Genomic DNA, 13,063 nt, shown 5'->3' on the forward strand with positions numbered 1-13,063 from the left:
TTACCCCCCAAACCCCAATTTCTGGTCGCCAGGTTTTAGTCTGCAGTTCTAAAGTGTCTTCTTTGAAGAAATTCAAATGGCCAAAAAAACACATGAAAAAATGCTCACCATCTCTAGCAATTAAGGAAATGCAAATTAAAACCACGCTAAGATTCCACCTCACCCCTGTTAGAATAGCCATCATCAGCAACACCAATAACAGCAGGTGTTGGCAAGGATGCGGGGAAAAAGGAACCCTCTTACACTGTTGGTGGGAATGTAAACTAGTACAACCACTCTGGAAAAAAATTTGGAGGCTACTTAAAAAGCTAGACATCGATCTACCATTTGATCCAGCAATACCACTCTTGGGGATGTACCCAAAAGACTGTGACACAGGTTACTCCAGAGGCACCTGCACACCCATGTTTATTGCAGCACTATTCACAATAGCCAAGTTATGGAAACAGCCAAGATGCCCCTCCACTGACGAATGGATCAAGAAAATGTGGTATCTATACACAATGGAATTCTATGCAGCCATGAAGAAGAACGAAATGTTATCATTCGCTGGTAAATGGATGGAATTGGAGAACATCATTCTGAGTGAGGTTAGCCTGGCCCAAAAGACCAAAAATCGTATGTTCTCCCTCATATGTGGACATTAGATCAAGGGCAAACACAACAATGGGATTGGACTTTGAGCACACGATAAAAGCTTTAGCACACAAGGGAGGGGTGAAGATAGGTAAGACACCTAAAAAATTAGCTAGCATTTGTTGCCCTTAACACAGAGAAACTAAAGCAGATACCTTAAAAGCAACTGAGGCCAATAGGAGAAGGGGACCAGGAACTAGAAAAAAGTTGAGATCAAAAAGAATTAACCTAGAAGGTAACACCCACGCACAGGAAATTAATGTGAGTCAACTCCCTGTATAGCTGTCCTTATCTCAACCAGCAAAAACCCTTGTTTCTTCCTATTATTGCTTATACTCTCTCTTCAACAAAATTAGAGATAAGGGCAAAATAGTTTCTGCTGGGTATTGAGGGGGTAGGGGGGAGAGGGAGGGGGCGGAGTGGGTGGTAAGGGAGGGGGTGAGGGCAGGGGAGAGAAATGACCCAAGCATTGTATGCACATATGAGTAATAATAAATAAATCAATAAATAATTTTTAAAAAAAATAAAGTGTCTTCTTTGGCCCGTGCCCCTCCCTCACCACGCAAGTCTGTGTACCTTTAAACTGAGGTTTTCTCTCAGTCCCTGCCTCTCCTTAGGCAGATATGCTGGGCCAAACAGAAAGCCGCACAGTCCCTCCCCACCTGACAGGTTTGTGTGCAGCCACTCAGGCTGTTTTGCCAGAGACCCCTTTTGGGAGAGGGGCAGTCATATTCAGCTTGCTTAGCTAGGATGCTAAGCACCTCCCCCACTGGGGAAGTCTGGGAGTTTTAGCTCAGAATGTTTGGCCAAAATTCCTCTCTGGAGGGGTGGACAGTCAGATTGGGCTTGCTACTAGGTTTCTTGGAGGTGATCAAAGGAGTGATTATTTCTCACAGCCTGGGTTCAAGCTAAGAAGCCTGAAGCCATACTGTCTTCCTGTGTATAGAGAAGCATAGGTTGAGCTGTCAGCAATGCAGGCAAGGCGCGAGACTTCACTGAGTTTATTAGACCAAGATTTTATAAGCTAGAGGGGTACAGTCAGATTCCCACAAGCTGAGCTGGGCTATGTGGTAGCTTTCAGGACTGAAAGCAGGTAACTCACCTGAGTGGTTTGTAGGCACCTCTCTTGGTATCAGAGGGGTCCTTAGGTCAGCAGTTGGCAATTGTTCCCACAGTCTGTGACTCCCAAAGCTCCTGCAAGACTCACAGCCCTATGTGCTGATTTTTAGCAAATCAGGTGATCTTTGTAGACTGGAGGCTACTCTGCTCCAGAAAAAAAAAAAAAAAAAAAAGAAAGAAAGAAAAAGAACACCTGCCAACAAAACTCAGGTTGTGGCAGCTCCGCATGTTACTAGAGGTGCCTAGTGCAAATCTGTGCTTTTAAAAGGCTTCTTTAGGGGCTGGTCATTGTAGATATGGTCTGTCTACATATTGGCAACCTCTTACTTAGCAAGCCAACCAGGTTTGCTGCCACAAACCTAAGGTTATCTTTCAGGTTTGTGAGAGCTCAATGTTCTGGAGGCTATTAGCAATCCATCATCTTGGAACTTCAAGTAGATGATATAATCTTGGAAATTATCATTCTCATACTTGCTGAGGAGAGTGATGATTTATTAAGGACAAATGTAAGAGTATCAATTACTAAATTACTAAACACTTGCTAAAATCAGAAATGACTTCTGTTTTGGGAACTAGGCCTAATTTTGGTTCTTTTAAATAAATTATAGCAAAAAGTTAAAAAATGCTCAAAGACTCAGTGCTGGTAAAAGTGATATTAATACCATTTATTGTTCTCAAATCAAAACAAAATTAAGCCAGGTACAGTGGTACCTATAATCCCAGCTACTCTGGAGGCAGAGATAGGAGGATCTTGAATTTAAGACCAGCCTGAGGAAAGTTAGTGAGACCCTACTTAAAAAAAAAAAAGCAAAATATACACACAAACACAAAAAAGAACAGCTGAAGGTATACTCAAGTGGTAAAATGCTTGCCTAGCAAGTGCTGTGATTATCCCACCATGTGTGGCTGAACATTGGTTTATTTAATCAGAATTTACATTATAGTAATGGAAATAGACAATAAATAAAAATAAGTAAGTAAAATGTATAGTAAATCACATAGTCCTAATGGTTATGCAATAAAAGAGAGTAGAAAATATTGGATGAGATAAACCATTGGGGGAAAAACTTCCTATTATTGCTTATACTCTCTCTACAACAAAATTAGAAATAAGGGCAAAATAGTTTCTGCTGGGTATTGGGGGGGGAGAGGGAGGGGGCGGAGTGGGTGGTAAGGGAGGGGGTGGGGGCAGGGGGGAGAAATGAACCAAGCCTTGTATGCACATATGAATAATAAAAGAAAAATGAAAAAAAAAATTAAAAAAATTAAAAAATTTAAAAAAAAAAGAAAATATTGGAGTGGTTGTTTGTGATAAAGATCAACTAGAGTGTAAGAACTTTTGCAAATACCACAGTGTACAATAAAAAATAAAATAAAAAAGATCAACTTACTGTTCCCAATCTCACCTTCCTCTACCTGGTGGAAACATGAGTACACCATGTTCCCCAGCCTCCCTTTGTTGTTCTCTGTGGCCAGCTGATTGAGATCTTATCAGTGGACTATGACTGGACATAGTACCCGTACATAATCCTCTTCTCTTTCTCCATTTGATCACTCAGTAGAGAGCATTCCAAGACCTTGGTAGTGGAATGGAGGATGGAACCACAAGATAAAGGATTCTGGATCCCAGAATAACCACATGATGGCTGTTCTCCAACCAGAAATCTCAAGTTGGTCTTTTTGTGGACAGGTAGTAAACTACTCTTCTGTTAAATCACTGGCGTTTGAAGATTTATCCGTCACAGAGCATTGTTTGCTCTAACTAACACAATAACCAGTATCAAAAATACAATAGGAGCCACTACAAGAGAATAGAACCTCAAGAGGGAAGGACCTTAGGCCCATGAATGATTAAGCAGAAAGCTACCCACCCACGCAGAAGATTCAATTGGTGCTCCTCATGCAACCCAGAGCACACAATGCAACAGAAATAAACTTCTACTGTGTTAAACCACTGAAAGGCATTAGTCATACACGGGATTTTGTCTATTATAATAACTAGTATTACCTCCTCTAACCAATAAAGGGTGCCCTTTGGTCCCTGAGCTCTTTTTGAAAGCATTGCTATGCCTTTCTCCTGCTGCTCTTTGAACATCAGCTCTCTATACTCGCTAGAACTTCCTTGGCTATAACACAGACTTGCCTTTGCCTGAAATCAACTCCAGAGCTGACCATAAATCACATTTTAGTTAAATACACACATCATCTAATTGACTCAGATTCTCATGATCACTAGTCCACTAGTCAAAATTCTTTAAAGCAAAAACCAAACTGACCCATCTAGTATTAGGTATCTACAATTTGTCCTATGAGGTATACTGGGAGAGGGTGAGCTGCCCAGGATGCTGTGGACACAACAATAATGCAAAAAAAAAAAAAAAAAAAGCAGTGCAGACAGAAAAGAAGTTAATGTCAAATTTCCTACAGATGCTATCTTTCCCAGGTATCCACACCCAGATACTTGCCTCCCTAAAAATGCTCTTTAAATCTATTGCTAGGTCCCTGGCATTCTTGGGGCAGGCAGAAGTTCTCAAGGCTAGCACTGAAACCAGGCCCCCTGATTTGTGACTGCTTGCCCAACTCCCCTGTTTGTTTCTCTGCTTGAAAAACACCTCAGGAACTTCCAGTTACTCAACTAGCTAGTTCCATCTGGTGATCACAGATAGTCAGAGACCAGAAACTCTCTTCCTCCCCCATGGCTTGGCCCCTCCTATAAAGTCCACTACCCATTTTCAGCCAAACCACTGCACTCTGAACCGGAAAGAGTGACAGTCCTGTGGTCTGGTTCCAATAAATCTTTCCTTTCCACATGTGGCATGGTCTTTATTCAGCAGTATCTTACATCTATTACTAACAAGAACAAGACCTCAGATGGGATACATATACCCTATTATATTTTCTAAGTTTGGACTTGTTGAGTTAAGGCCATTGGATTAATAACACCAGGAGTAATCTATTGCTCAGAGAAAAACCTCACTCTGCTCACAGGGGTGTGGTAGTATTTCCCCACATCTGCAACACATTAATACCACATAATTCAACTCAGTAACCCCAACAAAGCAAGTAATATGTGAAGTAGCAAGCAGGAAAGATGTTTTAATTATTGTAAATTCCTTTGATTTTTCCTTGGGACACCACTTTCTTCTATTGGTCTTCCTTAAAACTTGAAAAAAGTATAGATTATCATCACTCATAATAAGAACTCTTGGCTGAGACCATTACCATTTCTCCTGCATTGAAAGATGCTTCAAGGCCTGAACTGATGAGCTCATAATAATTCAATATCTACAAGGAAATTGCATGCACATATAAGAGGAAACCTGACTTCTAAATTCTCATGTAGCTAGCCATAAGAACAGGGCAAGTCTTGAATTTCTTTGGGAAATCAATGTGATTCCTGAGTACAATGGAATCACCCTGGGGTACTAAGGAGCTTTGGGGATGTGTTTAAGTGGCATCTGTTTCTGTCTCTGGGACTGAAGCAAACTAAAGAAACGAATGAAAAAGAAGCTCACATGAGAAGAGAAATTAGTCAAGGAATGCAAGGAAAGGAGCCATGGGTATAGCTCAGTGGTAGAACACTTGCCTAGCATGAACAAAGCCCTGGGTTCAATCCCCAGCATCACAAAGAAGGAAGGAAGGAAAAGAGGGGGGGAAGGAAGGAAAAGAGGTGGGGAAGGAAGGAGGAGGGAATCCAAGGATCCGGATAATAGAAACAAAGAGGCATATTTGAGTGCTACAAAGTAAAAGATCACCTCCAATATTTCCCTTAAAATTCCAAGTGAAAACCACCACTGATTTAGCCAGATGAAAACCACCACTGATTTAGCCAGATGAAAACTGAGCTAGTGCCCTTATCAGTTTCCTCAAAATACTCTTTTCTCATCCTTCCACAAGACACCCCACCCAAGCATACACCCCAAGAGGCCATTCTAATAAATGTATTTCCCCATCAACAATTCACTTCAGTGCCTAGTATTCTATATTGCTCTAAGGTTTTAAATGTTTCCAAAATTACTTTTTAAAACCTCTGAAGGGTGATAAAACTATAAATCATAAGATCAAGGAATTAGGGTGGTTCAATTTGCCTGTGGGAATCCAATGGTGTTTATACATCCATTTGTGCCTCTAATTTTGACTCTTAAACTGGTTTCATTACTTAATAAGGCTTTCCTTGTACTGGGCCTTTCTAACAATACTAATATTAAACTAAAAGGCACTCAGGGTACAACAGTATGTCAATTCAATACTCAATATGATCTGGAAGAAATAGCTCCTTTGTGACCCATGGATGAACTACTTCTTTGCTCTTATAAAAATTGCATTCGAAGTTAATTTCATATAATGGTTTTGATCTACCGTTACTGTAATTGACTAGACCTCTTAGGAAGCAGCTTGTAAATAAGAAGTTTTAGCTGAAATATTGCTTTTTCTTTGAAAGGCTGAACTAAATGTATAGTGGTGGATGTTTGTACAATATTGTAAATATACTTAATTCTGCTAGATTATATACTTAAAGAGAGTTTAAAATAGTAAATTTTATGTTATGTATATTTTACAATAAAAAGGTTGTGTTTCTATTTAAAATACAGAGAAAAGTCAAATAGAGCAATAAGAAGCCAATGATCAAAATAAAATGTTTTATTAGTCAGAACTCTGACTCTCAGACACAAGAAAAGACATTTCAAAATTGTTTATACAAGAAAAAAAGAACATACTGACTCATGTAATTAAAAAGTCAAGGAATAAATTTTATATTTCAAATATTCAATGTCATCATAACTTCTGTCTCTATTGGTCATGCCTTCCTCTGTGTTAATTTCATTCTTAAACAGATTATGGTAAAAATGATTACCTGCAGCTCTAGTTAACCTTAAGTGACCTCCTATTACCTTAGCAACTACATCAAAAAGAAAGCAATTCTCTCCCAATAATTCCAATAAAAATCCTGATTTAATTGGCCTGTCTTGAATTAGATCAGTTCCTGAGCCAATTCCTACAACTAGGGGGATAGAATATTCTGGTTATCCAGGCATAGGATGTGTTCACACCTCTAGAGCAGAGGGACAGAATTGGCCCTGCCCACATGAACCAAGAGTGTGGGATTCAGCATGGAGACTGGGGTTTTTTGCTAAAATAATGAAAACTAAAGGAAATATTTAGAGACTAAAGACAAAACAAATACCCTAATTATATATAATATCTCATTAGGATGGGGTGCCTAGTTGCTTTCTAGTTTTTTTTGTTTTGTTTTGTTTTTCCTTTCCGAACTTATTTATTCAGGTGTTACTCAATTTGTTGCTATGAAAGAATTCAGAACAAGTTTGAGGAAATTAGCATTTGGATAGAAAGAAATTATTTTTTAAGTAATCATTTCTAAAATCCTCATACAGTCTCAACCCTACCCTTCTATATCTATCATTCTACCACTCTCCTTTCCTTGTTGGCTAAGATTCTTAAAAGAGTGATGAACCCTTGTAATTTCCATTTAGTACTGTTTTCAGAGGTGATAAGAAAGCTATATTTTCATTCCCTTTATACCTTTCCTCCCCCAATAGCTAATATAATGGGCTACCAAATACTATCAAAATGAGAATACTCAGCATGTTACAGATTCAGTCTCTGTTTTTGAACCACACTTCATTGCCTCCTCAGACTGTTTCCGTGGGGGAAGGAAGACGTTGACTTTCACTGGTTAGAATTACATCATACAATATGGGCATGATGGTGCATGCCTGGAAATTCTAGCACTCAGAGGCAGAGGGAGGATGGCCTCCAGTTCCAAGTCAGCTTGGATTATAGGACTCATTGTGAGTTCCTGCTTCAACAAGAAAGAAGAAAGGAAGGAAGGAAGGCCTCCAATTGCATCCATTTACCTTCAAACCATATGGTTTCATTCTCCCTTATGGCTAAATAAAACTCCATTGTGTATATACATATATATATATATATACACATATATACAAATATATGTACATATATACACACATATACTGTATATATATATATATATATATATATATATATATATATATCACATTTTCTTAATCCATTCATCAGTAGTGGGACATCTAGGTTGTTTCCATAGCTTGGCTACTGTGAACAGTGCTGCAATAAACATTGGTATGCAAGTGTCACTATTGTGTCTTGACTTACATTCCTTTAGGTGGATCCCTAGGAGTGGTATTGGTAGGTCATATGGCAGTTCTACTTTTAGTATTTTGAGGAGCCTCCATACTGTTTTCCATAGTGGTTGTACTAATTTACATTCCCACCAACAGTGTATGACAGCTCCTTTTTCCTCACATCCTCGCCAACATTTGTTGTTGTGTTCTTGATGGTAGTCTTTCTAACAGGAGTGAGTTGGAATTTTAAGATAGTTTTGATTTGCATTTTCCTTTATGGCCTGGGATGTTGAGCATTTCTTCAACATCCGTGTGTTTTTTGGCCACACGGACTTCCTAAGTGAAGTAAGTCAAGCTCAGAAAGACAAAGACCGCATGTTTTCTCTCATATGTAGGAGACAGACAAAGCAAATACAGCAATATTATGAAAAACAAGTCACATTAAGGGGAGGTCACTAACAGGAGAGAGAGGGTAAAAGAAGAAAGTTAAGAAGGTGAATATAGTTGATGCACTTTCTATACAAGAATGAATACAGAATTTCTAAAACTGTTTAAATCACCATAAGAAGGGGACTAAGATAGAAAGGAGAAAGATAGAATGGACAAACCAATTCAGGTTAATACATACATACATGGACTTCACAATGAAATACTCTGTATAGTTATCTTTTAAAAAATGTCTTTTTTTTTCAAAAATGAGAACAAGAAGATAAAACATCCTGTCTGGAGGTTGATACCAGCGTGTGTGTGTGTGTGTGTGTGTGTGTGTGTGTGTGTGTGTGTGTGTAAAGGATATAAAGAAGAGTGTAGAAATTAAAGATAAGGGCAAAATAGTTTCTGCTGGGTATTGAGGGAGTGGGGGGAGAGGGAGGGGGTGGAGTGGGTGGTAAGGGAGGGGGTGGGGGCAGGGGGGAGAAATGACCCAAGCCTTGTATGCACATATGAATAATAAAACAATTTAAAAAAATAAAAGAAAAGAAGGGTGTAGGAAGGTGAATGAAGTGGAAATAATACGTACTTATGTATGAAAATGGAAAAATGAGACCTGTTGAAACTATTCCAGGAATGGGGGAAGGGGTGTTATAGGAGAATAATAGAGGGAGTGAATTCAACTATGATATATTGTTAAGAAGTTTTGTAAATGTCACAATTGTACCCTCAAAATAACAATAATATGATAATCAAAAGAAAGAAAAAGACATCATTTCTCTCTCTCTCTCTCTCTCTGTGTGTGTGTGTGTGTGTGTGCGCACGTGTTGTTATGGATGGAACCCATGGCCATGCTCATGCTAGGCAAATGCTCTATTGCTGTGTTTAATTCCCAGCCCATCTGCATCTTTTCTTGATGTCTTCATCTTAAAGGAAGGCTACCAAGCCAATCAGATGTAGCATTAACTCTTAGTTTTTTGTTTGTTTTTTGGTGGCACTGGGGTTTGAACTCAGGGCCTCATGTTTGCTGGGCAGGCGCTCTTACAGCTTGAGCCACTTCACCAGCCCAACTCTTAGTTTTTTGAATTCCTAAATGTAGCAATAATAGTACAAGATGGCTCCAAGTTCATTTAACCTTGTCACACATATACATACATACATACACGAATATAGATTTCTTAACATCTAACACTCACCATAAAGCATACAGATGCCCAAGAGAGTTGCACAACAGTAAACAGACACTAACCACATAGTTCAGAGAGATGTGATTTGAATCCTCCTCACCACCCCAAATTACATCTCTCTATAATACAACTTAGAAGTTTAACCCATGTGATTTAAGTGCCAAGCAGAAACCTGCCCTATGCCTAGACAGTTCATCACATCTCCACATTAAACCGAAGACCTTAGGCCAAACAGTGGTCAGGAATGAGAAGCTGACTCCTAAGAGTCCTGTCTAAAATATGTATATGCTACCTGGGATAGCCAGGTACTTATAATATTTTATCTGTTAATGAAAAATTCACCCCCTTCACCTTGAAAAACAGAAAAAACTAGAGAATTTCAGATTATATAATAAGAGTGTTAATTTTTTTTTGAGGTAGGGTCTTGCTATGTAGCCTAGCCTGGCCTCTGAAGTGCTGGGATTAGAGGTTTGTACCATCACGTCAAGCTCTGTTGTAAATCTTTTTTTTTTTTTTTTGAGGAGGTTCCAGGCAGCACCTGTTCTACCCTCTTGTTCTCCAATTCTGTTGTAAATCTTGAAACCAGATATTATGGAGAGAGATAGTCATTATGAGAGCACCAGATTAGGGAAGGACATCCCACCTGCGCATCAGTCACTGGGAGGATTTTTACAAAGGAGAATTAGATTGAAAAGAGAAAGAGCAGGCAGTGTTAACAAGAAATAAGCAGGTAGAGGCTGGCAGAATAGTTCAAGTGGTAGAGCACCTGTCTAGCAAGTACGAGGCCCTGAGTTCAAACCTCAGTACTACCAAAAAAAAAAAAAAAAACCAAGAATCAAGAAGATATATTTGTGAGCTGCTAAAGAGGATTCATAAACCAAGAGGACACTAGCTTGTTCCACCACGAACCCAAAGTTCTATAACTTAGATATTGGGAAGTAGGGAGAAGTAGGCTGGGAATCACTGCTTCAGTCAAACCAAATTAAGAGAATACAGTCAGACTATTTAACCTTTTCCATCTCCAGTTTACAAATTCTTTTGTACCTCTTATCATATTGTAGCAGTTGAAGCAGATCTGAACTCCTAGAGGGATGATCTGGAGAATGTCAGAAGAACTTATGTGTGGGAAAAATCACCATGTCTAAGTTACTTTGTATCCTTAGGGCTGTCAAAGTGGCAGGCACATATAGGTATTCAATAAATGTTTGTTGAATAGCTGAATAGGGTAGTAGATCTTACCTGCTTCACTCACTTTGAGGCTCACTGGTAATCCTACATGTGAAAAGCAGGAAGATCATGAGTTTGATGCCAGCCTGGGCTACATAGCAAGACCCTATCTCAGAAAAACAACACAACAAACCATTTGACTATTTTGTCCTTGGTAAGATAGTCTATAGTATGACAGAGGGTCCCAAGGAAATAGAGCCCATTACATACAGCTGTAACCTGCTCACAAGGAGCCTTTTATTAACTTTCTTCTTTTCTTTTATTTCCCCATTCCCTCAACATGCTCCCCGAGATAACCTCTGAATAAACTACTTGCACCCAAATCATCATCATATCATACTTAATTAAAGACTGGACTTCACTATGTTGCCCAGTCTAGCTTCAAATCTTTGGGCTCAATTATCCTCCTGCCTTAGCCTCCCAAGAAGTTGGGACTATAGGCACACACCACTGCCCCTGGCCCCAAGCTTTATTTTAAAATTAACTATTAAGATTTCAAAAACTAAAACAAATTGCTAATAACCTATTTAAACCAAGAGCCTTTCTTTTATTATTACCCTGATCTTGTAATTCCTTTCATAGTTCTATGACTCCTAGGCTCAAAAGTTATTAGGGAGAAATGTGACTTGAAGTCCCATGAGATAAATTTAGTTATTCATCATTCAGGGTGCATACAGCCTGAATAATAATGAGATTCTGTTGGTTATAAAGCCAAAATGAGATATTCATTTATGAAAAATTTTTGAGGAATCTGGACACCAAACTATGTTGAAGCAATCATTTACAACTCATTTCCAAGAGACTTGTATTAATACTAGCATTAATTCTTCCTATAGGTTCAACCAGTTCTTACCCAAATCACTTACCCTTTCAGTGGCTCCATTTTTCTTCTTTGTGAGATGGGGATCATCATGTTTTCCAGGTCCTTCATAAGGACATTGTGAGGATTAATGAGTTAATGCGAGGGAAGCACGTTTCTGCTTTAGATGAATGTTGCTATATAAATGCAAATTATTGCATTACAGCTGGGCTTACATGTAAAAATGCAATGACTTTTAGATCCTAGGTTTTTTTCACAACACTGAGAAGTAATTCTAATTTGAACACAGCTTTCTCAATCTTTTGTCCACAAGAAATAGCAAGCAGTACAAAGTGTTGACAGGAATGGTAGAAGGCTCTGGGTGCTTTGTTCCCCACACTTTTCTTCCCTGTCGCCTAATTGCTCAATAGTTATACATATGCTCTCTCCTCAGATTCTAACCAAGTCATCCTTTCATTGCCTTTTGTGCTTCTAGCTCAGATGAGCTCCTTTGCCCCTTCCTCCATGTGAGGATGTGGTAACAGGGACAGAGAGCGCGACACCAAATACGCTGGCTGACCTGCTGCCTCCTTGATACTGGATTGCCTAACCTCCAGAACTGTAAGAAACAAATTTCTGTTATTTATAAATTATCCAGTCTGTGGTCCTTTGTAATAGCAATCCAAATTGGCTAAGGCACACTCTTTCTCCTAATTCACCCCTTTCAAGAGTGATTGGGCAGATTCTAGGCAGTGGTCAAAAGGCAAAAGAGAAAAGGCCCCTCTATTACTTAGATCAAATTCCTCTCTGCATAAACTTGAGTAACTCTCCTTTGACTGCAGGACCATGTCCACACCATTTAGCCTTGCCCATTCTTAATCCCACCAGAAGGCATTTTCCCTCTCTCTTACTATCTTGCACAAAGAGAAACCCCTTCTCTTATCTACTTTCATGGGGTGAGACAATGAAAAAAGCATTGGGTTTATGGTTCAGAAGACAAGAATTTAATCCCCTTTTATGTGTGACCTTGTATAAATTCTTTACTAGCCCAAACTTTTTATCTGCATACATGTACATGACACACAATTCAAAAGGCACAAAATTTGTAAAACCAAACACTACTCCCAGATCCCCTGCTCCTAACCCAAGAGGCAATCCCTGTTAACAGTTTTAATGAATCTTTCTAGATACAGTTCACACATATGCACAAGCACATGTGTATATTCATAACATAATTTGCCAGGATTTGGATTAGGATTTTATTGAATGTATAAATCAGTGGGAAATTGTTCAGTTGGGAAAGAAGTGACAGCTTAACAATATTGACACAATCTTCCTATGTAGATGTACATGGGATATTTTTCCATTAATTTGCACCTCTGATTTCTTTCATCAGAGTTTTGTAGTTTTCCTTGTACAGATTTTATACATATATTTTGTTAAATTTATAACTAAGTGCTTTACTTTTTTGGTGCTAATGCAGATACATTATACTTTAAATTTCAAATTCCAATTGTTCATTTCTGGCACATTAGAATGCA

General features: G+C 38.8%; 1 pseudogene; it reads right to left on the bottom strand.

The window, feature by feature from the left end:
* The window catches only part of LOC109675740 (putative RNA-binding protein 15B), a 64,120-nt pseudogene that overhangs the window by 3,629 nt on the left and 47,428 nt on the right, over positions 1-13,063 (bottom strand).

This window comes from Castor canadensis, chromosome 14 (genome assembly GCF_047511655.1).
Source record: "Castor canadensis chromosome 14, mCasCan1.hap1v2, whole genome shotgun sequence".
In the NCBI taxonomy this organism is placed as follows: domain Eukaryota; kingdom Metazoa; phylum Chordata; class Mammalia; order Rodentia; family Castoridae; genus Castor; species Castor canadensis.